Source organism: Ictidomys tridecemlineatus, unplaced genomic scaffold, assembly GCF_052094955.1.
Source record: "Ictidomys tridecemlineatus isolate mIctTri1 unplaced genomic scaffold, mIctTri1.hap1 Scaffold_4377, whole genome shotgun sequence".
Classification (NCBI taxonomy): Eukaryota; Metazoa; Chordata; class Mammalia; order Rodentia; family Sciuridae; genus Ictidomys; species Ictidomys tridecemlineatus.
The window spans coordinates 18,848-45,489 of record NW_027522831.1 but is presented as its reverse complement, the minus strand read 5'-3'; the positions used below and the strand labels follow the sequence as shown (position 1 = coordinate 45,489).

General features: G+C 43.4%; 1 long non-coding RNA gene and 1 pseudogene across 1 annotated transcript; one reads left to right on the top strand and one right to left on the bottom strand.

The window, feature by feature from the left end:
* Window positions 1-6,484, bottom strand: part of LOC144373573 (ribosome quality control complex subunit TCF25-like) — a 28,362-nt pseudogene extending 21,878 nt beyond the window's left edge.
* Window positions 6,485-19,424: 12,940 nt separating this feature from the next.
* LOC144373572 (uncharacterized) lies at window positions 19,425-20,508 on the top strand. The gene is made up of 2 exons (XR_013433190.1): window positions 19,425-20,184; window positions 20,278-20,508. It is a non-coding gene; the product is annotated as an uncharacterized LOC144373572 (long non-coding RNA).
* Window positions 20,509-26,642: the final 6,134 nt, after the last annotated feature.

The following is a 26,642-nucleotide window of genomic DNA, read 5'->3' as shown; positions in this document are numbered from 1 at the left end:
GTGTTAGGAATCGAACCCAAGGCCTCATACATGCTAGGCAAGCACTCTACCACTGAGCTACAACCCCAGCCCCCAAATTATCATAATGTGAAAACAAACTCAAGGGCTGAGGATGCAGCTCAGCAGCAGAGCCCAGCCTGGCATGTGTGGCTTGGAGGGCTCAGGCTCAGTGCCAGCACACACACACACACACACAAAAAAAAACACTTAAAAATGCAAGCGTCTGTTCAGCTGCTTCCTGTAGCATGGCACCCAGAGGACGAGGCAGACGGCAAGGAAGTTGAGAGCTTCTGCACAGGTCAGGCCAGCTGGGGACATACAGGCTGCTGCACCCTCAGGAACACCATACTTCACACGCAGCTGCACATGGTGCTGCAAGACCCACCCAGAAGGCACTGAGGCCAGCGTGCCAGCCCCCTGCTGCAGGAGTGACAGACTCACCTGGCTTGCTGTACCGCGGCCAGGTGCTCTTGGGGGTCGTCAGCCACGTGCACTTGGGTTATACATGCTGCCTCTGTCGCGGCCTGGGGAGGAGGAGACAGGCACAGCTTTACCTCCACGGGCCAGGGACCAGGCTGGCCGCCCAATCCCTCCAGCTCTCCCTGGAGGCAGAGCAGTGGACAGGGGGCACACAGGAAGGGAGAGCAAAGCACTGCTGCATGAAGAGGGGACCCCAGCTGCGACCTGTGCAAGCAGCTACTATCAGGTCCAGGGGAACAGGGAGGCCAACAGTCCAGCACGAAGGCAAGAGGGACAAAAAGGAAACAAAAGTGAAACCCTAGAACATGGTGCAGAGCAGGAGCTCAGGGCCACTGAAATTCCCTGAGCAAACGAGCTGCTTCCTGTGGGACAGGCTGCACAGGAGGAATGCCTGGCTGTGGCCAGAGGCAAATTAGGGAAGTGGACCTCTGACCCAGACCCCAGTAATATGACTCCAATCTTTGAAAAGGAAAACATGGAAACAATGAGGAAAACTGAGGAGGAAATTGGCATATTTCTGCAAGGAAGAAGACCGAGAGCAGAGTGTTGAGGGTCCTCAGGCACCCAGCTCCCTGCGACTCTTGTGTGAGCGACAAGTTGAGGGTACCAGGACCCCTTTGGGCAAGAGTTCTTAGCTGCTGTTAGGGGGTCTGGCTCCCTTGCCAGGTGGCATCTTAGCCAGGCCTGGAAGGGCTGCACCCTGAGCTGAGTGATGGGATGTGGATGTGTGTAGACCAATCTCTAGGCTTTTCAACAGTGCCCTATTTCACTAAAACAAAACAAGGAATAAGGAGCTGGACTACCCGGAACAGGACAAAACAGCATCTTTCTTTTCTCAAAAAGAGACATTAAAACTGTATGAGAAGAACAAATACACAAAAAGAAAAGCATGGCCAGAGGCTGAGAGGCACAACATGGCACAACTCTGCACACGCAGCAAGCAGTGGAAAGGAAACCACCGGTGCCTGGAAGTCTACAGCATCCTGGGCACCGCCAGGTCTGAGGTGAGCTTCCAGCCAGAAGTCTAGGGGAGGAGGCAGCCCTGACGGATGCTGGAGGGAGGGTCAGGAGGAGTGACACAGGGGGTGTGGAGACAGCACAGACAGGGGGAAGGGAGCAGACCCCATCTGTCTCAGGAGGAAGTCAGATTCCCCCCAAAGATCAGTGCACAGCTATATGGAAACCCTGAATGGTCACCAGGAGGGAGGAACAGAAATGAGCTAAGGTTTGGTCTCTGAACAACAGGACAAGGGTGGGGGACCAAGAAGGAGGGAACCACAGCTTTTCACTGGACATACTTCAGTAGGACTTAAATTTTTGAAGAAACAAACAACAAAAAAGTGTGCTGCTATAAAGGTAGTAAGTGAGCTGACCTGGTTACAGACCTGTGGTCCTGGCTGCCTGGGAGGCTGAGGGGGAGGCCCATGCAGACTCATGAGTGTGCGACCAGCCTGGGAAGCACGGAGGGCCTCACCTCAAAAATAGATACATAAAACTGAAATATGTGCAGGGGGCAGCTCAGAGGTGTGTGGCTCGGAGGTGTGTGGCTGTGGGTTCACTCCCTAGCACCACAAAAACTAAAAAAGAATGTAATTATTAACTAATGACTGATAATAACTATAATTTACAAAAATAAGATGATGCAAAAATGTAACACGGGGGCAGGCAGACAGACCTGGGCTGAGCGGCAGAACTCAGCCTGAGCAGCACAGGTAGTGGCTCAAGTAAGTGCTTTTCACAAATAACCCAAAACACACAGAAGTCAGAAACTCATGAGTCCTCAAACACTTAAAAACAAAAATACAAGGCAAAAACTGTAAAACACAAGGAAAGTGGGGACAAACGAAGTCTAAAAATAATCCTTGGCCCACTCATGACCCAACAGACACCAGTCAGACAAGGGCGCCACGTGCACACCTCACACAGTTTCAAGGCACTGTGTTGTCGAGGATGTAGCTGAGGACAACCGAGTGCAGGTGGGCCTCGGTGGCACCGTTCCTGGGAGGGCAGCTGGGCAAGGCGCAGGTACTCGAGGAAACCCACAGTGGGCCACTTCTTGGAGGGCTGCATGGATGCAGGGGGCCTGCAGCCAAGGTGTGGACACGCCTATCCTTGGCCTAACAAAGAACCCTGTGCATCAGGCACAGAGGACACCTGGGACTCCGACATGCCAAAGCCAGCACAGCTTCCTCGAGAGGCGTGCAGAAAGGCCTGGGGACATGGCCACAGGTGATCGGAATAAGAGGGGAACATTTCTACATTGCTTCAGAGCTTTAACAAAAAGCATTCAGCTCTATAATCAGAAAACACATACTTAAAAAGACACAAGCTTCCGGATGTTTCGGTACGGAGATGGAGAGTGGAATTCCCACCTAATAAAGAAAGTCCCAGGATGGGCCCTGACTTCCCCTGGAAAAGCCAAGGGACACTCCACTGCCTACTCACCATCAGCTGACACTGCAGAGGCTGACTAGCCAGGAACGAGTTAGGTGACATAAAACTGATCTCAGAACCCAAACTTTTTGTCATTTTTCCTGCTGGTGGAGAAACAAAATGGATCTGGCTAAAATTTCAGGATTCAAAGTTTAACAGCTTGTAGGACCTTTTTAAAAATATGGGGTGCACAGTTGAGAAGGTGTGAAACAGCCTGGCCTCCTGGCGTCTCAGCCACCTGCCCAGGCCCTGGAAGGGCTCCATCTGTCCAGTGTGGCTTTCAGTACTCTCCCCCAGGGTTTTCAATGGCTCCCCCACCCATAAGAAATGAAAGCAGGTAAAAACAGCTTGAGAATGCAGCTGCTGTGGGCCTTACCTTTGCTCCCCCAGGACCGCTCGAGCACCAAAATACCGTTTCAGTTCTGTGTCGGATTCAAGTGTCTAGAATGTGGGAAATGTGAGGAAGAAAAAATTAAGTCAGGCTTTCCTACAATGACCCGAAATTGCAGAAAGCTAAGTAAGAGTGCAGCCAAAGAACAATGATTTTGGGCTTGAAAGGTGATTTCTAGGCCTGCTTTCTTTAAATCTGCCACCTGTAATAGGACCTGACCACTACTGGCCCCTTGGGGCACTCAAGGGATGCAGTGGGTCACTGCTAGGAGAGAACCTGGGGTAGGTCTCCCCTGTGGGTCCAGTGTTCATCTGTCATGCTTCGTACAGGGAGCATGCACCCTGACGCAGAGTGGAGGGCCTCAATGATACAGGCAGCTTGCTTGTCAAAGCTGGCAAAGATCAGGTTTCATTAAGCACCCACCAGACCAAGAGATGGGTGATCGTCCAAGGGTGACACTACACTGGTACAGCTCAAAACGCCTCATGAGACATACAAAGGCAAGCTGTTTGTAAGTCCTGAGCTGGGCATGATGGTGCCACACCCGTGTCTACTCAGAGGCCAAGGCAGGAGGACTCCTTGTTAGAGGCTGATCTCAGCTACTTAGCAAGCCCTAAACAAGCTAACAATACCCAGTCTCAAAATCAAAAATAAAAAGGAGCCAGGTGCAGTGATGCTCAGGTATAATCCTAGCATCCAGGAAGATCGAAAATTTGAGGACCGCCTCAGCAAATTAGTGAGGCCCTAAGCAACTTGGTGAGATCCTGCCTCAAAAAAATAAAAAGGGCTGGGGATATGGCTCAATGGTAAAGCACCCCTGGATTCAATTCTCAGTACCAAAAAAAAGTCCTGTGAAACACAGATGTCTTTTCCTTACTTCTTTCTCCTTTTTTTTTCTACTTCCTAAATGTTTAATAATGCACTCTTAACACTTCTAAATAAATAAAGACAGCAAACTGTCCTCTTTCTAAATCACTCCTCCCCGTCAAAATCAGAGGCCAAGGCCATACCTGTGCTCCACATACAGGACATGCTTCCTGGAGCTCAGTGGTGGGGGACCCGGGCGGCTGAGCTCACTGCCATCCTCAATCCTCTCCAAGATGCGGTCGATATCCTCCATCCCACTTTCCTAAAAGCCCAGAAGGAACTGTTAATCGCCACACTGGCTTCACTCCAAGTGCTGTGACAACCAATAACAAGGAGTTACTTTGAAAAGTTATTTGGTATGTACTTTCTAAAAGATGATCTAACTCAGAAGGAGGAGATGTATTATAGGAGGAAGCTCAGAACCATCACTAATCCAGAAGGCCCTGGGAACCATCGGGCCAGAGAGCCACACTTCATGTCTCACAGGTGAGCTCACATCCTCAGTTGAATGGAACTGGGACCTGTGACTCCAACTGAACAGCAACAAAGCTACCACCTCTCTTCAGGACGAACAATGAGACAAGGAGGATCAAGGCAAGAACGGAAACGTGCTGGCTGAGGGGGATCTGGTCTGTGGGCTTCCACACCAGCACCCCTCGTGCACTGGCGGGATGAAGGCTGGGTGAACAGCAACAGGGAGCAGGGCTGGGAAGGGACTCTCCCTGCAGAGGGCAGCTGGGACACGGAGACTAGGAGTAGGCCATGACAGCCAAGGAACAAAGGGGCAAATCACAAGCAAAACTGTAGGTGACTCTTCTTTGTCCTTGACCTCTTAGATAGTTATACTCCTGACAGGAAAAAATGAAGACATCAAATAAAATGGTCTTCTCCCAGCACCACCGTGAGGGACACGGCCCAAGGGGCACGGAGGGATTGGGCAGGGGCCAGTCAAGTCTGATCGCATACCGAGGCTTCTCCTGCACTGTTTTTCTTATTTTTCTGCTTCTTTTTCTTCTTCCGGAGTTTTCCACTTGCATTAGACTAATAAAAATAAGATATTCTAATCAATGGAGAGAGAAGCAAAATCTTAAAAACTGAGAACCAAAGCAGCAAGCCAACACCACTTGGAGCACCTGCGGCCCCTCACATCCTTCTGCAGCTGGACCCTGCCCGTACCCCCTGCTGTCAGTGTGGCCTCTCTCTCCCACCCTGCTCTGCTGCAGAGCTGGTCCAGGCTGCCTGGGGCACCCACCTGCTCCTGACTGGGCCAGCTCCTCTGGGCAGTGAGAAGCTCCTCAGGGACGCTTCACCAGAAGTGGTTGCTCCCAGAAGGCACAGAGCTGCCTGGAGCACAGTGGGCAGCAGGCAGGGCAGGGACCTGCATGCAGTACCCCTGGGGCCGCCACTGATCTCAAGGACTTTAGCACAAACTTCATCAGGGTTCCCACGGAATCAGCCAAAGCAAATTCAGAAAATTATACTTCCAAGAAAAACCTGACACAGGTGGCATGTGGCAGGATGCCACAGCCCTTCCCTGACATGCCAGCCTCCTTGTTACCACGGGGTCCCCATACCTGCTCCGGGGGTGCAGCCTTGGCCACATTTCCTTCCCACTTGGTCTCTGGGTTTCCATGCTGAATCCTTCCTTTGTTCCCTGACACTGCAGCATCTGTTAACACACAATCAGACTTCTCTCTGTTCACCACCAGGTCGTCCTCAAGATCCTCGACGTTTATCTGGAGAAACAAGCCCAGGGCATTTCTGCACAGGGGTCACAGTGTACGTGGCGAAGTAGAGCTGAGCCAGATGTGAAGACGACTTGCCATGCCTGTCACCCCAGAGACTTTATTTGGGAGGCTGAGTCAGGAGGAAGGCAAATTTGAGGCCAGCCTGAGCAACCTCAGTGACAAAGTGAAAAATAGAGGGCTGGGGGTATAGTTTAGTGGTACATCACCCCTGAGTTCAATTCCAATACTTCAAACTAAAAAAACAAGGAGCGTATTATAAGGATTATAATTTTCTCTTTTTTTGAGAGAGAGAGAGAGAGAGAGAGAGAGAGAGAGAGAGAGAGAATTATTTTTTAATATTTTTTTTTTTTAGTTCTCGGCAGACACAACATCTTTGTTGGTATGTGGTGCTGAGGATCGAACCCGGGCCGCACGCATGCCAGGCGAGTGCGCTACCACTTGAGCCACATCCCCAGCCCTATAATTTTCTAATATTGTTCTTGTTCATGTTAAAATAATTTTGTCCTCAAGTCTGATGAGGCAATTCTCCTTTCCCAGCCTCTAGAGTTACTGGGGTTACAGGCATGACCACTATGCCCAGCAGGGAGTTGTGTTCTTGATGAAATCAACATCAAATTACTAATTGTTGTCACCACTCTGGAAAACAGCATGGAGATTCCTCAGAAAATCTGGAGTGATACCACCATTTTACACAGTTATCCCACTCCTCAGTTTATACCCATAGGACTAAGTTCTATAATGATACAGCCACATCAATGGTGATAGCAACTCAATTCACAATAGCTAAACTATGGAACCAACCTTGGTGTCCTTCAACAGATGAAAGGACAAAGAAAATGTGATTGGTATATATATATATATATATATATATATATATATATATATATACACACACACACACACACACACACACACACACACACATATATATACACACACACACACATGTGTATATATATATACACACACAATGAAATATAAATGTATATATTTTTATGTATGTATATAAATATATATACTCATATACACATATGTGTGTGTGTGTATATATATACACACACACACACAATGAAATATTAATCAGCTTTAAAAAAGAATAAAATTATGGCATTGCTGATAACTGGACAGAGCTGGAGAATATGATGCTAAGCAAAATAAGCCAATCTCGAAAAACCAAAGCGGAATATTTTCTCTGATATGTGAATGCTAATTCACAGCAAGTGGGAGTGGGGTGGCTAGGAATACTAGAAGCGCTCTGGATTAGATAGATGGGAGTAAAAGGAAGGGAGGGGGGATGGAGGTAGGAAGAACAGTAAAATGAATCAGACATTATAACCCATGTGCACATATGACTACATGAACGGTGAAACTCTACATCATGTACAACCAGAAAACAAGAAGTTATACTCCATTTATGTATGATGTGTCAAAATACATTCTTTTTTTTAAAAAAAATTTACTTTTTAGTTTTTAGATGGACACAATATTTCATTTTTTTGTGGTGCTGATGGAAACCAGTGCCTCATGCATGCTAGGTAAGTGCTCTACCACTGAGCCACAGCCCCAGCCCCTGTCAAAATGCATTCTACTGTCATGTGTAACTAATTAGAATAAATTTTTTAAAAAATTATTTATATATGACAGCGAAATGCATTACAATTCTTATTACACATACAGAGCACAATTTTTCGTATCTCTGGTTATATAAAAAGTATATTCATACCAATTCATGTCTTCATATGTGTACTTTGGATAATAATGTCCATAACATTCCACCATCATTTCTAACCCCATGCCCCCTCCCCTCCTTTCCCTTCCCACCCCACTGCCCTATCTAGAGTTTGTCTATTCTTCTCACGCTCTCCTTCCCTACTTATGAATCAGCCTCTTTATATCAGAGAAAACATTCAACATTTGCTTTTGGGGATTGGCTAACTTCACTCAGCATTATCTTCTCTAACTCTATCCATTTACCTGCAATGTCATGATTTTATTCTCTTTTATTGCTGACTAACATTCCATTGTGTATATATGCCACATTTTTTTAATCCATTCATCTGTTGAAGGACATCTAGGTGGTTCCACAGTTTAGCTATTGTGAATTGTGCTGCTATAAACATTGAGTGGCCGCATTCCTGTATTATGCTGTTTAAGTCCTCTAGGTATAGAACGAGGAGAGGGATAGCTTCGTCAAATGGTGGTTCCATTCCCAATTTTCTAAGAAATCTCCATACTGCTTTCCTTATTGGCTACACCAATTTGCAGTCCCACCAGCAGTGCATGAGTGTTCCCTTTTCCCCATATCCTCACCAACACTTGTTGTTTGTATTCATAATAGGTGCCATTCTCACTGGAGTGAGATGAAATCTTAGAGTAGTTTTGATTTGCATTTCTCTAGTTGCTAGTGATGATGAACACTTTTTCATATATTTTTTGACTGACTATATATCATCTTCTGAGAAGTTCAGGACAAACAATTAAAAAAGAAATAAAATGACTATCACAGGTGTGGTGGTACATGCCTATAATCCTAGTGGCTGAGACTGATCGTAGGTTCAAAGCCAGCCTCAGCAACTTATCAAAGCTGTAAGCATCCTAGTGAGAACTTGTCTCAAAAGAAAAAAAATTGGGGCTGCAGTTGTGGCTCAGTGGTGGAGCGTTCACCTAACATGCGTGAGACACTGGGTTCAATCCTCAGCACTATATAAAAATAAAATAATAAAATAAATATATTGTGCCCACTTAAAACTAAAAAAAATTATTAAAAAAATAAAAAATTTAAAAAGTGTTGGGGATGTGGCTTAGTAATTAAGCACCCTTGGGTTCAATTCCCAGTACCAAAGGAAAAAAAAAATCAAATGACTATCAAAAATAAAGATGAGAGTGTTGGCAAGTTTAAAACCACCACAGCATTTCAAGTCTTTATTCCAGCCTAACAGCAGCAGCCTGAACACTGAAATTTATTTAAAAATTTTTTTTTTATTTAATAGCACAATTGAAACGTATTTCAATTACCATCAGGGAACAGCAACTATACTGTACACAAAAACAAGACAGACATACACACATAATTCTTTGAAAGGGACTGAGGGAAAATTTTTCAATGTAATAAAGTAAACTCATGATTTTTAGGTATCTTGTTTCCACCAGCATGTCAAAGTAGCCACTGGTCCCAAATACTATGATGTCCTGCTGCATAACATCATTTCTCAATGGCTGCACTGCACTGTCACTCCTTAGCATTTGTGCATGCACAGGGGGGTGGGGGAATGTTTCCAGTCCCCTCTATGGAATGTGTCGTGTTTGCACAGAGCCTGTGCACACCTGTGTGTTCTGCCTCTCCTCTGCATCACCACATACCTAACCTAACTCAAATCCTGTCTCAGTAGTCTGCACACTGTGCAGTTCAGGGAGCGATGACAATAAACACAAGCAGCACAGCTGTGAGTTTGAGACATATTTCGACCTGTGGTTGGTGGGAGCTGCAGGTATGGAAGGCCAACTGCATCAGGTTACATGCCCCCTGTAAGCAAGCCCGCCCACCACAGCACTTAGGTCAGTTATGAGGTCAAGTCAATGCATTCACGTTCCGGCTGTGCAGTCATGAAGCAGCTCCATGTCATGCATACCTCTGCTTCCTCATACAGAACACTAACAAATTCTGTGTGTACAGGCACATATGCATGGTTCTGGGGATCAAACCAGGGCCTGTGCATGTGAAAACACTCCTATTATTTCCACCTATGAGTTATAAGGGCAAAAACCCATAGAACACTTGAATTGACTGAATAGAACCTCTTTGGAAATCCATAGGCAGCAGAGAGATGAGCAGCCACATGTCTGCCCAGGTGTCAGTGCTCCATGCTCACAGAGCAGCCTGGGAATCCACCACAGGTAGCAAAATGTGAAGAGATGGTTCACAAAAGAAGACAAACAGGGGCTGGGGTTGTGACTCAGCGGTAAAGCGATCACCTAGCACATGCGAGGCCCTGGGTTCGATCCTCAGCACCACATAAAAATAAAATATTGTGTCCATTTACAACTAAAAAATATTAATAAAAAGAAGACCAAAAAATGGACAATAGGCACATGGAAAGACACCCAACAACATCTTTATTGAAATGTAAATCAAAAGCCAGTGAGGAGCACTGTCCCTGCTGAGGGCTGGGGGCATAGGCTGCCAACACCAATTCCCTGGAGGCTGGAGCACCTTCAGCCTCGCACAGCCCATAGGCAGGTGGGATAAAACGCTGGAGGAGAAAGGTAGCAGAATACAACAATTACTAATTGGGCATTATGTAAAATTGTGGATGTGTAACCGACGTGATTCTGCAATCTGCATTTGGGGTAAAATTGGGAGTACATAACCCACTTCAATCTAATGTATGAAATATGATATGTCAAGAGCTTTGTAATGTTGTGAACAACCAATTAAAAAAAAAAAAACGCTGGAGGAGCACTCAGCACCTGCTGGTCCAGGTATACGCATCCACTCCTGATGCAGCAGTTCTCCCTGTAGATGCCCCATCAGCCAAAATGAAACCCAAACCCACAAAACACCTGTCCTTAGAGCTCAGCAACTCCAGGCAGAGCAGCCCCCAACCAGAACTGAGTCAGACCCCTGAAACACCACAGATGAACACCCTGCAATACACTGCTACTCAGCAAGGAGGAGCTGACCGTGAAAACCCACAGCCTGCATGAAACTCAAAAGCACAGGCTAAGCAAGCAAGGACAGAAGGAAAGAGCACATTCTGGAAGACTCTGCTGGTGGGAAATGCAGACACAGGCAGGACTCACACACACGCAGGGAAAGGGGGCACAGGCTGCAGGGTGGCAAGCTCTCAGAATGTGGTGTGGCACTCATGCTGTGCATGCCTCTGTCAAGACTCACTACATACCCCTGGGGTGCATCTGACTGCACTTCATCTGACTTAACTTCAGTAAGCTGTCTTTAGGACCCCCTGACTGAGACAGTAAAGGTGATTTCTAACCAAAGCCAAAGGAACACCCATGAGCTATGCATGACACCAAGGTCCACACTCTAGGCGGCAGGTGGGGACCAGGCCTATAGGTGTCTGCGTCCATTTCCCCGGGAGGTTTTTCTTCTAGAAAAGCTCTCTTGCTTCCTCCATTTCAACATCACATCATTTCCGTGCTTGCTGAGTGCCCACTGAGGGCCCAGCATGTCTTAACCACAGTCCCACAAGGCCAAGGAAAGCATCCCCAAAGCTTTCATCAGGTATCTAATCAATGCTCCTACATCCAGAAGAGGTGGATCCCACATTGGAATGGAAGTCACTGACTCTACAGCCCAGGAGCCTGCACCCTGAGGAAGACATGCCTTCGGTCTTCCAGGAGGAGCTCTGTGCATGCCTGCTGGGTGGTGGGGACACACAGCTAGCAACAAAATTCTTTCAGGAAGCAGACACTTCAGCCCCAGGAAGCAACCCATGCAAAACACAAAGAACAAACAAGTAATGTATACAGTATGTTCGCATGTAACTGCCAGGAGATGGAAAAGGGCCAGAATAGATGGAATGGGACTGTAGGGCAACTGTGACCATAATCAGACTGTATGGCAATGTGACGGGGAAGAGACTCTGCCTCTGAGGGAGGAAAGATCCAGCCATGTGTTGGTACTTGAACGTGGGGAACTGTAGGCATACAGGGCAGCAAAGGAAGGGCAGTGTGGCTGAGCAGAGCAGGCTAGAAAAGCGAGTGAGAAGAGCTGTCTAGGCAGCCTGGACAAGTGGAGACTGGGAAGAATGGGTCATGACCCTGTGCACTTAGAGCCACGCAGGACTTTTCAATGGTTTGCACAAATGTCAAGAGACCAGGGACATCTTCCAGGTGGCTGATCTTGGCATGTGGTTTTCAACAGAGACAGGGAAGCCTGAGGAGCAGGTAAGCCCTAGTCTGTAAGGTCAGGTGCATTTGGACACATGGATACAGATATAGAGCTCATGCACAAATCCAGAGACTGGGAAGGAGCCTAAGCCAGTGATACTAATACCCTCAGAAAGCAGGGGCTGGGGGTGCAGTTTGGTGGAAGAGGATACTTAGCATGCATGAGGCCCTGGGCTCAATCCTCAGCACCAAAATGCAAGCTCCCACAGCAACTGGAGAGGCTGAGACAGGAGGACCACCAGTTTGAAGCCAGCCTCAGCAATTCAGTGAGACGTGCAGCAATTTAGCAAGACCCTGCTTCAGTAATAAAATGCCCCTGATTCAATCCCAAGTACAAAAGTCAAAACTAAACAACAACAACAACAACACAACAAAACACCCCACACAACAAGCAGAAGGCTTACACAATCACAAAGCCCCAATCCAATCTCTTGGACCAGAGTGATTTCAAGGAGGGATTCACATAAGCATCATTTTTCCCATTCAGACATACAATCATCTCTTCTTTTTTTTCATAACCCTGAACACCTCTATTTCTCTATTCACCCACCAATTTTCACCAGCAGGGACAATATCATTGTGTGGTTTAGAGAGCACAAGGTTCAAATAAAAAAGCCTAAATTTAATTATGTGTATGTGGGTTTTTTTTTTCTGTTTTCTTCTTTGCAGTGCTAGGGATGGAGCCCTTGCCTCCAATGCCTGAGGCAAGTGAAGTAAGCCAATCCCTAAACACTAAAGGTCAAATGTTTTCTCTGATGCTGATCCCTAATGGAGGTGGGGTGGGGAGAGCATGGGAGGAATGGAGGAACTTTGGATAGGGCAAAGGGAAGGGAGTAGAGGGGAGAGGGCATGGGGGTAGAAAAGATGGTGGGATGAGATGGACATCATTACACTACATACATGTATGAAGACATGAATGGTGTGATTCTATTTTGTGTATAACCAGAGAAATGAAAAATTGTGTTCTATATGTGTACTATGAATTGAAATGCTTTCTGCTGCCATGGATAACAAATTAGAATAAATAAATTTTAAAAATATAAATAAAGTATATGCATATCTTGTCACCCCTTGCTATTGTCTATTGTTTTTATTATAGTTGCTATCCTGGTGGGTGAGAAGGGGGGGTGTCTCCTTGGGGTTTTGATTTGCATTTTCCTAAGGATTAATGATATTGACTATCCATGTAGTTAGCCCTTCATATACCATCTTTGGGGAAATGTCTTTTTGGAAATCTATATTCATATATTCAAAAAATCAAATATGTCATGGCATCTATTCTTGATTTTTAAAAATTTTAAATGAAAAAACAATTTAAAAAATAAGGTAGTTTACAGAGCTTAATGGGAAATCATACTGCATAAAAAATATTAGATATTTCTTTAATTCTGGGAGCAAATGGGTATCTTCCTTCCAAATTTAAAGAAGTTTAATTTAAGAAGTTTAGGCAATGCAGTAACTACCACAGGGTAGTTCCATTTGAGATAGTATCAAGCTAGTCCAGAACCCTCTCATGGGTTAATGCTTAGGAAGAGGGGTGTGGATCCATGTGCATACCATGAGATCGGGGACTGTGAAAGGGGGTGAAGAAAATGGAGATATCTGGTTTCCACATAGCTTTTGTCTTCCTGTCTCAGCACATCCTTTCAAGGTACTTTGTTATTCATATGGGCTAATCAGGGCGAGTTTCTCTTCTTCTTACCAGGCCTGTCATCCCAGCTAATCAGGAGACTGAGGCAGGAGGATCATAATTACAAGCTAGCCGGAGCAACTTGGTGAGACCCTATCTCTAAATAAAGAAATAAGGTCTGGGGATGTTGGCAGTGGTAGGAAGAATGCTTACCTAGCATGTGTAAGGCCCTGGGTTCTATCCCCAGTACATACAGATGCACAAATGCAAAAAAAATTAAATTAAATTATCATTAATTATCATTATTAATAGATAATCTGATGAAAATGTCAACCCCCACAAAAAAAACTGCATAAAAAATTTGTAAGAGCAATTAAGTAAAATAGTGGTTATAAAAGCCTATAAAAATGAACAACTTTCAAAAAAGAGAAGTAAACACTTAAAAAATAAATTTCACCAATATTTCCATTCACAATAGAGATAAAACTACAATATAGAAGCAATAATTTCAAGATTTGTTAATAAGACATTTTCAAGACCTATTTGAAGAAATTATAAAATATTACTTAGGACTGCTTTTAAAATGAGATACATGATACAAATATATAATAAAACTGAACGGTAGGGCTGGGATTGTAACTCAGTGGTGGAGCATTTGCCTAGCATGTGTGGGGCACTGAGTTTGATCCTCAGCACCACATAAAAATAAATAAATTAAAGATATTGTGTCCATCTACAACAAAAAGAATTTTAAAAAAATAAACAAACTGTAGGTATATCAGCACCCAATTTAAAATTTTAACATCTTTATTATGTATAACAACCTAATGTAATGTTCTTTACACCTGAATTTCATATGAAATAATAAATATATCAGAATTTTCATTAATATTTTGAAACCAAAGAAATATTAAGAGATAACACCAAGTATATATTAGATAGTTTTAAAAAGATGGAACTGGGGATTAAACCCAGGGGTTCTCTACTACGGAGCTACATCCTCAGCCCTTTTTATTTTTATTTTTGAAATTAGGGGCAGGTGTACCAGGTTGCCCAGGCTGGCCCCCAATTTACAATCCTGCCTCAGCTTCTGAGATAACATACATTATAACCCTGCACTACTGCATCAAGACCTGCAACCTATTCTTCAACCTCTTTGTTTGAATGCATTGCTTGATGAAATATTTTTTTTTAATTTTTAAGTAATACAGGTTCATTCATGAATTGTATGCCTATTTTACCTAAGCTATTAATGGAATCACATCTTTTCCCTTGCTTTCTTTGTTCTCCATTAAGCTTCTAGTTTTTGAGACAGCTTCCATGATTTATTATTTCCATTTTGCAAAAGTGTAATAGACATATCATAAAAAAAGCACGTTTTCTACACTTTCAAAGCCTAAACACACCTAGGACACACCTAGGATGGATGGAATTCATGTGTCTCCAGCACAGTACTAACTCTGGTGACTAGTCAGCTTACAGATCTTGTTTACAAATTAACATTTATAGCCCCATGGAGTTTGCAATTACAGAAAATAAAAAAGATACAAAATTTAAAATAGTGCTCAGGAGTTTCTGCTTCCACCCATGTAGAAACAGGCAGTACAGGGCTGGGGTCCTTGAGAAAAGGGAACCAAATGAGGGCAGAGGTTGGAAGGCTGGCCTGGATGCATGTTCTGGTCACAGCTCACAGAGGGGAAGCAAGAGGAGCACATCAGTTTGCTGAGTTGAGGAGCCAGAGAGTTAGGTTAGACTGACATGGCTGGAGTTGAGGAGTCCGAAAATTGGAAAGGAGAAATGTACACCAAGAAAGAGCTCCAGAAATCTGAAAGGGGTTCCTGAAATCCATTGCTAAAAACTTAGTGTTGTGTGTGTAGGCTGAAACTTCACCCAGGAAGGAATACCACATATTTGTAAGTGCTGGAGAAACATGAATTCCATCCAAGCATAGAAACAACTTCACTGACCACCTGAGATATCAGTAAAAATTCCAGAAGGGTCACACCTACGTGGTACGGCTAAAGCAGCCCTAGAATAAAGGCTCTTCTCATTCGAACACAGCTTAAAAATAATTCTTGAAAGGATCAAGCTGATCTGCAAGCAATTTAAGTGTTAACCAAAATGAAGTCAACACTCTTAAAGGAATCCACAAATGCAGACGCTCAACAGCATGATATCCAGCATCCAGTCAAGGTCACTAGTCAGTCCAAGAAGCAAGAGAATGTGACCCATAAGCAGGAGAAAAAGCAGTCAAAAGAAACAGATCTAGAAATGGCAGGGACAGCTGCAGCATGGAGGTGAACGGAGCACTTCTTAGGGACGCTCCTTCCAGACCTGATGTGCGTGTATTTCATTCACATGTCTAAGTGGCAAACATCTGCCCCTTGGAACCCAATCCAGGTACCCTAGTTCTCAATCCTGGCTGCATGTTGGAAGAACCTGGGGGGGATTTAGACTTCTAAAGGTCTGTGTGGGGATGCAATCTGACCAAGGATTGCAGTCACTGAGGCTAGAGCCCAAGGCTCCCCAGGAGACTACAATATGCAATGGGCTGGAGGAGCCCTGTGTTGGAGGTCAGGCATGGAGGCCCATGCTCTCGGAGCAGCTCTGTCACACCACACTCCCCTATGGAGCCAGACTCTGGGGAGCAAGGTTATCCTAGCCTGGGCCACTCCGTGTTGCAGGGCACAGGTGGCTTCCATGTGTTTCCTGGCTCTGGGCCTTTCATGGAACAGGTGCTCAACAAATGTTTGCTGCAGGGTCAGAATGAGAAGCAGGGCCAGGAGGAACCCACTGAGGTCACCGACCTGTGGTTAGCACAGCGGAATTGGCCATTGTTTTCAAAAACAGATGAGGTTAAATCCTAAATTAGCTCAACCCATTTTTAGTTAGTGATTGCATGTAAGTCACCAGGGCTGCCTCTGTGGAAAACAGAAAGATAAATCATCTCATCTGTAAAATGTGGATGATAACTCTCACCTTGAAGAGTTGATGGAAGGATTCAAACACCTGGCACAGGGCTTGGCCCATAAAAAGTGTTGGGCAAACAGTGGACATTACAGTTCCCTCAAAGCATGAGAGGAAGAGGTCAAACAGAGAAATTGAATCAACAAATATTTATTGGTCACTTGCCATGGGGCAGGCCTTGTGCTGAGGACTGGGGGCTACTATTCCCAGGCCTCTCAGTTGAAGGTGAGAGAGACTGTAAACAAAACAGAAAGTTACAGGGCGAGGGGGGGGAAGAAACTTAGCTAAAGGGTCTTCAAATTTCTGAATTTATATTTGTAATATCCTAAAAATAAATTTCATTTTGTCCTTCTAGTTATTACATTCCAACTAATGAGGGTTTGGTTTGGTTTTGCAGTGCAGGGCAACTGAACTTGGGGCCTCACATATGCTTTACCACTGCGGGTTCTTTACCACCCAGATGAATTCCCAGCTAAGGGGTTCTCTTTATTTTTACTGGTATTGAGAAAGATAAGAAGGCAGGTGCTAGGCTCAGCAGTGCACTCATGTAACCCCAGCTCAAAAGACCAAGGCAGGAAAATTACAAGTTTGAGACCAGCCTCAGGAATTTAGCAAGACCCTGTCTCACAAGAAAAAAAAAGTGGGGGATGGGGATGTAGCCTAGTGGCAAATCACCCTGGTTCAATTCCTAGTACCAAAAAGAAAGAAAGAAAGATTAAAAGCAGCATAGAATATAGTTTCCTATGAAGCACACTGTTGTATAACTAGAAATCATTTCATTATAACACTATAATATTCTTTGAATCTTTAGGTAAATCATTAATGGCTCCACCATACTTTAAAGGACTTAGAGGGAAATCTTCAACAGAGGGAACTCAGAAGATGTAATTAGATCAAGACCAGGAATTGAATTGCAAATGGGTAAGAGTAAAGATCTGATATTTAAAAATAAATATTTGACTTATTAAGAAAAAAATGGCATTTAAAAAGTCATCCTACATGGTGGGAGATCTTTGCTGGGAGGACTAGGCCTTGTAAAATAATCTGAAGGCATCTCAGGTTTTCCACACTTTAAGAATGTTTGATGTGGCTTTGACATGAAAAACTAATCAAAGAGCAAATTATTTTTCTCTATACCTATAATACAGACCAGTTGTCTCTTAAAGAGATAAAGAGATTTAAAACCTCAATCCAGATCCCTTCCTCTGCTAAATGTCCTCCAACAGCCTTCCCTTGCCCCCAGCATTTTTATAACTAGTATTTCTAATATTTTTACTTACAACTGTCATTTCATGTTAACAATAGCCAAATATTAATTTAGTAACATTTATTTAACTACCTCCTATAATAACCTAATATTAAGCTAATGCATAATATAAGCCACCTTCACACATAAATTTTAGAAATCGACATAATACTACACTATGATATAAAGAAGAAATAAAGAAACATGTGCTTCAGTAGGTTGATTCTCTGGCAGGCACGTATACTAGAAGCTTCTAGAACACAATAGTGAAGCACTTAGTGTGTGAGCCCACAGACAGAATTTTATCATGTGCATAGTGACCAACATAGTTTATTCAGATGGGTGTTGTGTGTTGGGGACTCAAACACTTTGAACAGGAGAGTGAACAGATCTTGGTAAAGTTCAGGAAAATCAGAAATACAATCAAGTCTCAAGCCTCTACTTGTATGATACCAGCATTCCTGGTACCTTCAAGTACATTAAAACTCCTAAGATACTCAGTTTTGTACATAAAATGGAGTGAGGGCCTCAACTTATACTGCCCAATATGGCAGCCTTGGGTCACTAGCCACCTATGGCTATTGAGCACGTGAAATGTGGCTGGCTGCTCTGGTTGGTCTAGACCTGGGACAAAAAAGAGAGTACAGTCTACCTCATTAATGATTTTTACATTGATTTAAGTTCAAGTATATACATTCAGAAAATATTTTAGATATACTAGGTTAAATGAAATATATTGTTAAGATTTGTTTTACCTGTCTATTTTTAGTTAAGTAGTTATTTGAAAAATCTTGAAATCATGTATGAGTTCACATTGATGGACAGTGGTTCTGATGTTAGCTGAGCTTAGTGGGACTCTGGATCCCAGGTCATCTCCAACCAAAGCATCCTCGGATGGCTCCATAACATCTAGCCCAGGGCCAGAGGTGCGGCACCACCCATGCTGAGAAATGTTACACCTTGGAGCTGCCTTTTCCTCCTCCGCCTTTTCTCACAACTCCTGCCTCACACCTGTGTTTCTGAAGCCCTGAATTCCTTGGGGGACTCTTGAGTTTGCTCCAAAGTTGCTTCCCTCTTGGACAAGGTTTTGAATCCCACTGGTGAAACCACAAAGAATGAGGCCCCCTAAGAAAAATCCTCCCCCCTTCCCAGGACCCTCTACTAGTTGAATGTAGTATTAATCAACCAATGCATTGTTGAGTTACTATCAGGATGTGAATTGAGCATTATTAACAATTACCAAAAAACTTTCTTCTTGGGTTATTTCCCCACTTACTTTGTGACGTCACTGAAAGCTGAGACTTTAGATACTATGATTTCCAGGTGTTTAAGAAATCGTTATGGTTGGTTTGTCACAAAGCTATCAAAGTAACATTTTTTAAAAAATAAAGACCACTTGCAACACTCCCTCTTTTTAGCCAGACATTGGGCTTCATTGCTCCCCTCCCATCATGAGGTTAGTTCTCTGAACCTCACCTCATTCTTTCCTAACTCTTAAGGATTCTTACCTAATGCAATGGGTAGAATTATTTTCAGATAATTTCAGTTCACGAGTTCGACATTAACGGAGCGCCTACCTTATGGTTCTCTATGTTTTAAACAAAACCCAGCCTCCCCAGCTTCACTCGGCGAATTAACTTGTATGAAAACACATATAAGAGAGCACAAAACCAACCTATCGAAAGAAAAATGTTTTTGTTTTTTTAAACCGGACATGCCACAACTCATGTCAAAAGCTCAAAGCCCAAGCAACTCGCGTACAAAGCTAAAGGAGGTCCTCCCCGTGAAAGTTAACACCCAGATTTCCACCAGAACCGGGATAACGGCCGGGGGCCCGAGGGGGAGGGGCGGCGGGCGCGCCCCGCGGACGTCCACCGCGCACGGGGCACCGCTGGCTCCCGGCTCGGGGCTGGAAGTGAGAGCGCCCTTCCTTCCCCACCGCGTCCCTACCTTCCCGGCCTCGGGTTACGCCACAGCTGGCAGCCAGACTTTTTCTTGAGGAACACCGAGGCAGCGCACCGCGCGCTTGACCTTCCAGCCTCGCAGGGGCGGCGTTCCGGGAGCAGGAGGGAGGCCGCGGCGCAGACGCCCAGCCTCCGCCGAGCGACCTCCCCGCCCCCTCCAGCTCCGCTCCGCGCCGGCAGACGGCGCCCCGGGGGCTAACTCTGCCGGGGAAGAGGAAGCGACGCAGCGAGAACAGGCTGTGTGGACCGACGGGGGACGGAAGAGACTGTGTGTGCTCGCCGGCAAGGCCCTCTCACCTTCCCTCTGCCGAGCCCAGCCGGCTCCAGTCACTTGAGGAGTGCACAGGGACGCCGCCGCGTAGCTCTCCGGAGTGGGGCGGGCCGCGGGGCGAGAGGGCGGGGCGCGCCGGCAGGAAACCATTTCCCGGCCCAGTACACCCTTTCCCCGTCCCAGAAGCGACAGCGGTCTGCGCCGCTCCGGGATTGGGCGAGCCTACCTGTCAATCAAGTGCTGTGCTGGATGTTGAGGGAGCTGAGGCTGCGCTATGGTAAAGACAGAGGTTGAGGAGCCCTGGGCCTGGTGGTGTCTAGCGGTTTGCCTCCCCGACCCCACTGGCTCTGACCTTAACGCTCTTGCTTAGCGCTGCTGCAGAAACTCCACAGCAAAACCCGACTGCGTCCGGTCCGGAGTTCAGCCCTAAGTGCCTTGGTGGTTACCTCCTGATTTGTGCACCTGAACAGGATCCTCCCAGCTGAAGATTCGTAGCGGGAGGGAGCGACAAAGAAAAACAAACTCCTGGAAATGGAAAACATTTTTTGTAAGACTTATGCTTAATTTGAGCCACAACTAAAATAAACTGAGTCTAAGGGTCCTCAAAGCGCCCTTGTGTGTGTTTTCCACTCTCAGCTTAACAGCCCGGTTAAAAGGACTGTTACCCTCCGATCTAGATCTGCCCATTCTTAACAGCCTGGCTCCAGCCACCTGCTGGGACATCAGTAAATTGCCCCCGCCCCCCATGGACACACGCACACTCCACTACTACAGTCCCATCACCTCTACCACCAAAAAAAAAAAAAAAAAAAAAAAAAAAACTTGCTTCATTCCTTCCTAAATATCTTTGTGATTTAGTTAAGGTGTCGCTGTTCGGGGAAGCCTGCAGGGTTAAGAACCTTTCTAGGAACAGGTATTGCCCCATCTGAACTGTAGCCCTTCCTAGATTGTAAACTCCATTAAGTCAGGAACAATGTCAGTTCACTTTTCCCCAGTGCTCAATTCATGACATGTGGTCAATATTTTTGTTGAAGGCATTAATATATTTTCTTTTCTTTTTGATCTTGGACCTGACTGTAAGTCTCAAAAGTTCACAGTTTTCTGTGTTCAAAACTATTCACTTGAGTGCTAATGGATATATGTGGTTAACTTGCCTTATGTAGGATCACAAGGAAAAGCACAGATTAACTATGGCCCCTACCTAGTCTCAAATTTGCTAGGACAAGTAGACTATAAAAATGGAAAGTAACTACTGTCTGTCTACATTCCATCATTAGTATCCAAATTGAATAATGCCTGTGAATTTTGGATTTAAGGGTTTAAAGTTGAGGGTTATCATACCTACCATGGACTGAATTATATCCCTGCAAAATTCACATGCTGAAGCCCTAACCCCCAATATGACGATGTTTGGAGATAAACTATATTTGGCGATAGACCTTTAGAAGATATGTAAGGTTAGGGCGGGGCATAATGGCATTGGCCTGTAATTTCAGCGGCTCAGTAGGCTGAAGCAAGAGGATAGGGAGTTCAAAGCCAGCCTCAGAAACTTTGCCAGGCCCTAAGCAATTCAACGAGACCTGTCTCTAAATAAAAATACAAAATAGGGCTGAAGATGTGGCTCAGTAGCCAAATGCTCTTGAGTTCAATCCCTGGTACAAAAAAAAAAAAAAAGGAGGGGAAGCCAGCGGTATAGGGATGTGGCTCAGTGATTAAGCGCCTCTGGGGTCCATCTCTAGTACAAAAAAAAAACCAGTAAGGTTAAATAAGGTCATAAGGATGAGAACCTAATCATATAGGATTAGAGACTTCCGTCTTTAAAAATAAAAATAAAAAAAAAAGAACCAGACATGTTCTCCACAATGTGAGAACAGACAGAAAACAATCTTCTGAAGCCTGGAAGAAAGCCCTCACCCAAAATCAACCATGATCTTGGACTTTCAAGCCTCCTTAACTGTGAGAGAAAAAAATTCCTATCATTCAAGCCATCCAGCCTGTGATATTTTGTTATGGCAGCCCAAATTAACACATGGTTTCCTTGATACACTTTATGAAGTTTATGGGTTGAGATACTATTATCAATTTTGAAGAAACCATTGTCCAGAAGTTAAAACTAGTTCTCTAAAATAGTGAACTTAGCAGAACGTGAGTCAATTTCAGTTCTAGTCCCAGATTCAGCAAGTGATGGAAGCAGAAGGTATGAATACAAAAAACAAGAAATAAAATACAATACTTGACTTCACACTAATTAAACCAGAAAAAAAATGTGTAAATCATAAATTTAGGTTTTATTTTGGAAGAGAATCTGTATTTTGAAGGAGCCAATGATCTAAGTAGACCCTTTACAAGATTTTGATCCAGATCTGTTGGCTATTATATGCCATCTATTTAAGCAATAAAAGATGTTTGGGGCTATGTATGGGGTGGAGTCTCAGTGTAGAGTGTTTTCCTAGCTTGCACAAGGGCATGGTTTTGATCCTCAGCACCATAAAAGAAAAAACAAGCAGCTCCAAATGAGCCAGAGGCTCAAGGCCAGTCACCAGGACTTGGTGAGATCCTATCAAAATAAAATATTTTGTTTTAAAAAACACTAGAGGCTGGTCACAGTAGTACACAACTGTAATCCCAGTGGCTTGGGAGGGTGAAGTAGGAGGATCACAAGTTCAAAGCCAGCCTCAGCAACTTAGCAAGACCCTGTCACAAAATTTAAAAAAGGGCTGGGAATGTAGCTCAGTGGTAAAGCACCTCTGAGTTCAATCTCCAGAACCAAATAAATAAATAAATAAATAAAAGAACTGGGGATGTAGTTCAATGATGGAGCACTTTGCTAGCATGTGCTAGACCCTCAATTCCCTGTACTGCCAAAACCAAAAAGATGTGCATGTGCACACATGCGCAAGCACACATACACACACACACAATATATATATATATATATATGTATGTATATATATACGTATATATATATATACACATGTGTATATATATATACGTATATATATACATACATGTATATATATACGTAATATATACACATATGTGTATATATATGTATATATGTGTATATATATATATATATATATATATATATATATATATATGCAAGAGGAGTTGAAGAAAAGGAAACAGTGAAAGAGAGAAGCATAGACTGGAAGGATAGATAGTCAGAAAGTCTTGTTTGAATTACACTTAGAAGAAATAAAGTTGTGTTCTTATGGGGTAGAAGTTGTCTAAGAGACTTAGTTTCACACACTCTTATCTTCCCAGCTTCCAAACAGGCAAGTGGCTTAAGAATCATCCTTGTTAATTAGTGTTGAATGGACCAGAGTCTAACTAGAATTAACCAACAACAAACTTGGGTCAAACCTCAATGACCTGGGCTGGGTTGTGACTCAAGCAGTAGCACGCTCGCCTGGCATGTGTGCGGCCCAGGTTCGATCCTCAGCACCACATATAAACAAAGATTTTGTGTCCGCCGAAAACTAAAAAATATTTTAAAAACAATTCTCTCTCTCTCTTTCTCTCTCTCTCTCTTTAAAAAAAAAACTCAATTACCTACCCAGGTGTGATGATACATGCCTATGACCCCAGTGATTCAGGAGGCCAAGGCAAGAAGATCATATATTCAAAGCCAGCCTGGGCAACTGTGTGAGACACACAAATCAAAAAGTGGCTGAAAATACAACTCAGTGGTAGAGGATGCTTGGGCTCAATCTCCAGTACCACACACACACACACACACAAAAACTTGATGACCTATGGACTGGATGTAGGTAGCAAATGTCTAAGATAAAGACATGCAGACAGCTTCCTTCATTAATCCTGAAAGAAAGTATCACAGAAAACAAGGAAGTGAAAAGTGAACCTTCATGTCTCAAGACCTTTCCCAGGAAATTATTGAGGGCTTATAGTCAAAACTAATTGGAGAGAATAACTGTCAGACATAAGTATTTAGGGAAAAAAAAGTCCTATGTACCAATTAGCAAGGCTGGACTATAAGGTATAGAAATTACAGACTCCTGGTACTAAATTTAATTTTTAGATTCAGCACTGTTATGCTTTTATGGTAATTAATATAATAAAAATGTGTTAAGGGTTCACTCAGTAGTAGAGACTACAGTAGGTACTGGATATTTAAAAAACACTTAAAGCACTTTATAAGTACTCACGCCAATGTCAGAAATTGAGATTTAAGTAGACATATTATAACAATAAATAACAATATATGTGTATAAGGAGGACATTAAGACCCAAGAGAACAAATTGTGATCAAGCTAGTGAGACAATTAACTAGGCAAAAAGAAAGATTTTCTACTTAATAAAAGGCACTAAACAACACTATTTCCTGGAGAAGATGATTAGAATAGTAAGCAATAGGTTATGGAAGTCAAGAACCTTAATGTTTATCCTAAGGACAATGAAAAGACATTGAAGGGCTTTCTTTCAGTCTTTTAAAACTTCTCAGGACTGAGGATGTAGCTCACTGATAGAGAGCTAGTCTCATGTGCACAAAGGCCCCAGGTTCCATCTCCAGTATTACCAAAAACAAAACCAAAAAAAGTCACTCTGTTATTTTTTGGCCTCCAATGTGTCTGCTGAGAAGCTAATTGTAATTCTTGACATTATTTTTCCTATATCATGTGTTTTTCTCTGGTTGCTTTTAAGATTTTATTTCTTTATCTTTGTTTATCAGCAGCCATACTGATAATAGTAATTATACAGTTATCAACAGTTACACTGTCTGTAGGTATTATTTCTCTTTGTATTTATGCTGCTTGGGGTTTACTTAGTTCCCTGGATCTCTGAGTTGGTGGGTTTAACTTATTTTCTTTCCTTCTTTCTCTGCTTTTTTCCTCCTGTATTTCTTTTATCAAATTTGGAAAAAGAGTAGTCAATATTTTTATTGCCTCTGAATTTTTTTTCCTGCTTCATTCCCTCTCTTTTCTTCTTCTGGGACTATAGTTACAATTATACCAGATTTCTTACTTCATGTCATTCAGGCCCTGTTCTCAGCCCCACACTCCCTTTAAATCTTTTTCTGTCTGTGCTTCAATTTGCAAAATTGCTATTGAGAACCAATGTCTAGTAATCCTTGAAAAATCTAAATGTTGACATTTTCCCAAAGTACAGATGCCTTATAATTAGTGACTGTGAATTCTTTGGAGGAAGATTTGGAGACATTTAATCATGAAAACAAAAATCACAAGATATTACAACAGAGAAAATTTAATTTGGGCTGTTGATGGACAGGAAAAAAAGGGAACATGAAGTAACCCAGAGGTGATAACTGCATGGAGCAGCTACCACCCCTATGGCCAGGGAAAAGGATAATCAAAGTTGGATTATCAAGTCTCAGAAGCTCAGAGGAATGAACCAGAGGAACCACAGCTCAGACCCCTGAGAAGAGGCTACTATTTTTTTTCTTTTGGTCCTGCTACTTCTGAGAGGGATTTGATAAGGCTAGTAGTTTGCAGGGAGGGGCAATGCCAAAAGAAGCTCAAGGCTAAATTCAGTACTTCCTTGCTGAAGCAAAGAGTGCTTGCTAATAGCTTGGGTAACAGTGACAGGAACTATAAGCAAAGGAAGTCCCTTCTCCCCTTTCAATTTCCAGTCTCCCTATAGGGTCCTTCATTGCTGGAACCTAGGAACACCAGCTAACATAGGAAATTTGTAGATTGTAGGTCTGTGCCATGGCATTCTATACGAAAGTATAGAGAGGTGAGCTAAGAGAATTTGCAGCTAAAAGACAATAGTTTAAAAAACAGGCCCATTTCAACATTTGTGCAGAATTAATAGTGGTGTCATTGCTGGCCTAAAATAAAGTCAATGCTTTTATAGACTTTGGGCCCTTTTGAAAAGGATCTTAGGACACCACATCAATTTTCTGCTATATTATGATTTTTGTTGGTAATCATCAAAAGAAGTAATTTTGCTGGAGCTCACTTATATACCTGCCATGAAATCATGAACAAGGGCAGATTTGAGAGATAGCTAAGGATAAACAGATCCTGCTCCAATGTTAGGTCTCCCACCATCAGGCACATGAATTATGTAAAGCTGGCAAGAATTCAGCCTTCTCCCTATATCTCTTTCCCATGCATTGCCTAATGTGGCTGTAGCAAGGGGAGGACCAATTTCCTGTTCTAACATTGGACCCTTGTCATTGAAAACCAGCTCCTTTCCTTTGTTCTCTCATTCTTGCTTCAACTCAAACTCTTTTACCCACCTCTGTCATCTCTAGTTTTCTAGTGCAAGTAGATGACAAAATAGCACTTAGTGTTCAACATTTGACCCTACAGTATTCTTTTTGCAAATGAAGATTTTGAACATTGAAGGATTTTGTTGAATATTTGTAAAACTTTGGATGTGATCATTTTTCAAATTTGGGAGCTTGTGGGACCACAGAAGTTTCACCTGAAAAAGTCACTTCTTGGGGCTGGGGTTATAGCTCAGTAGTAGAGCACTTGAATATGTGAAGCACTGGGTTCAATTCTCAGCACCACATAAAAATAAAGAAAAGATATTGTGTCCATCTTAAAAATAATCTTTAAAAAAAAGTCACTTCTTCGAGTTTTGTGACCTTTGCAATGGAAATTAACATTCCACAATCACCCAATGTTAATAAATGTAAAGACACCATGTTTTTGACATATTTTGCATATTTAATATCTATATTTGAATATATTACACTATAATAATTTTTCTACTATGTTTATTATATATTATATAGCACTC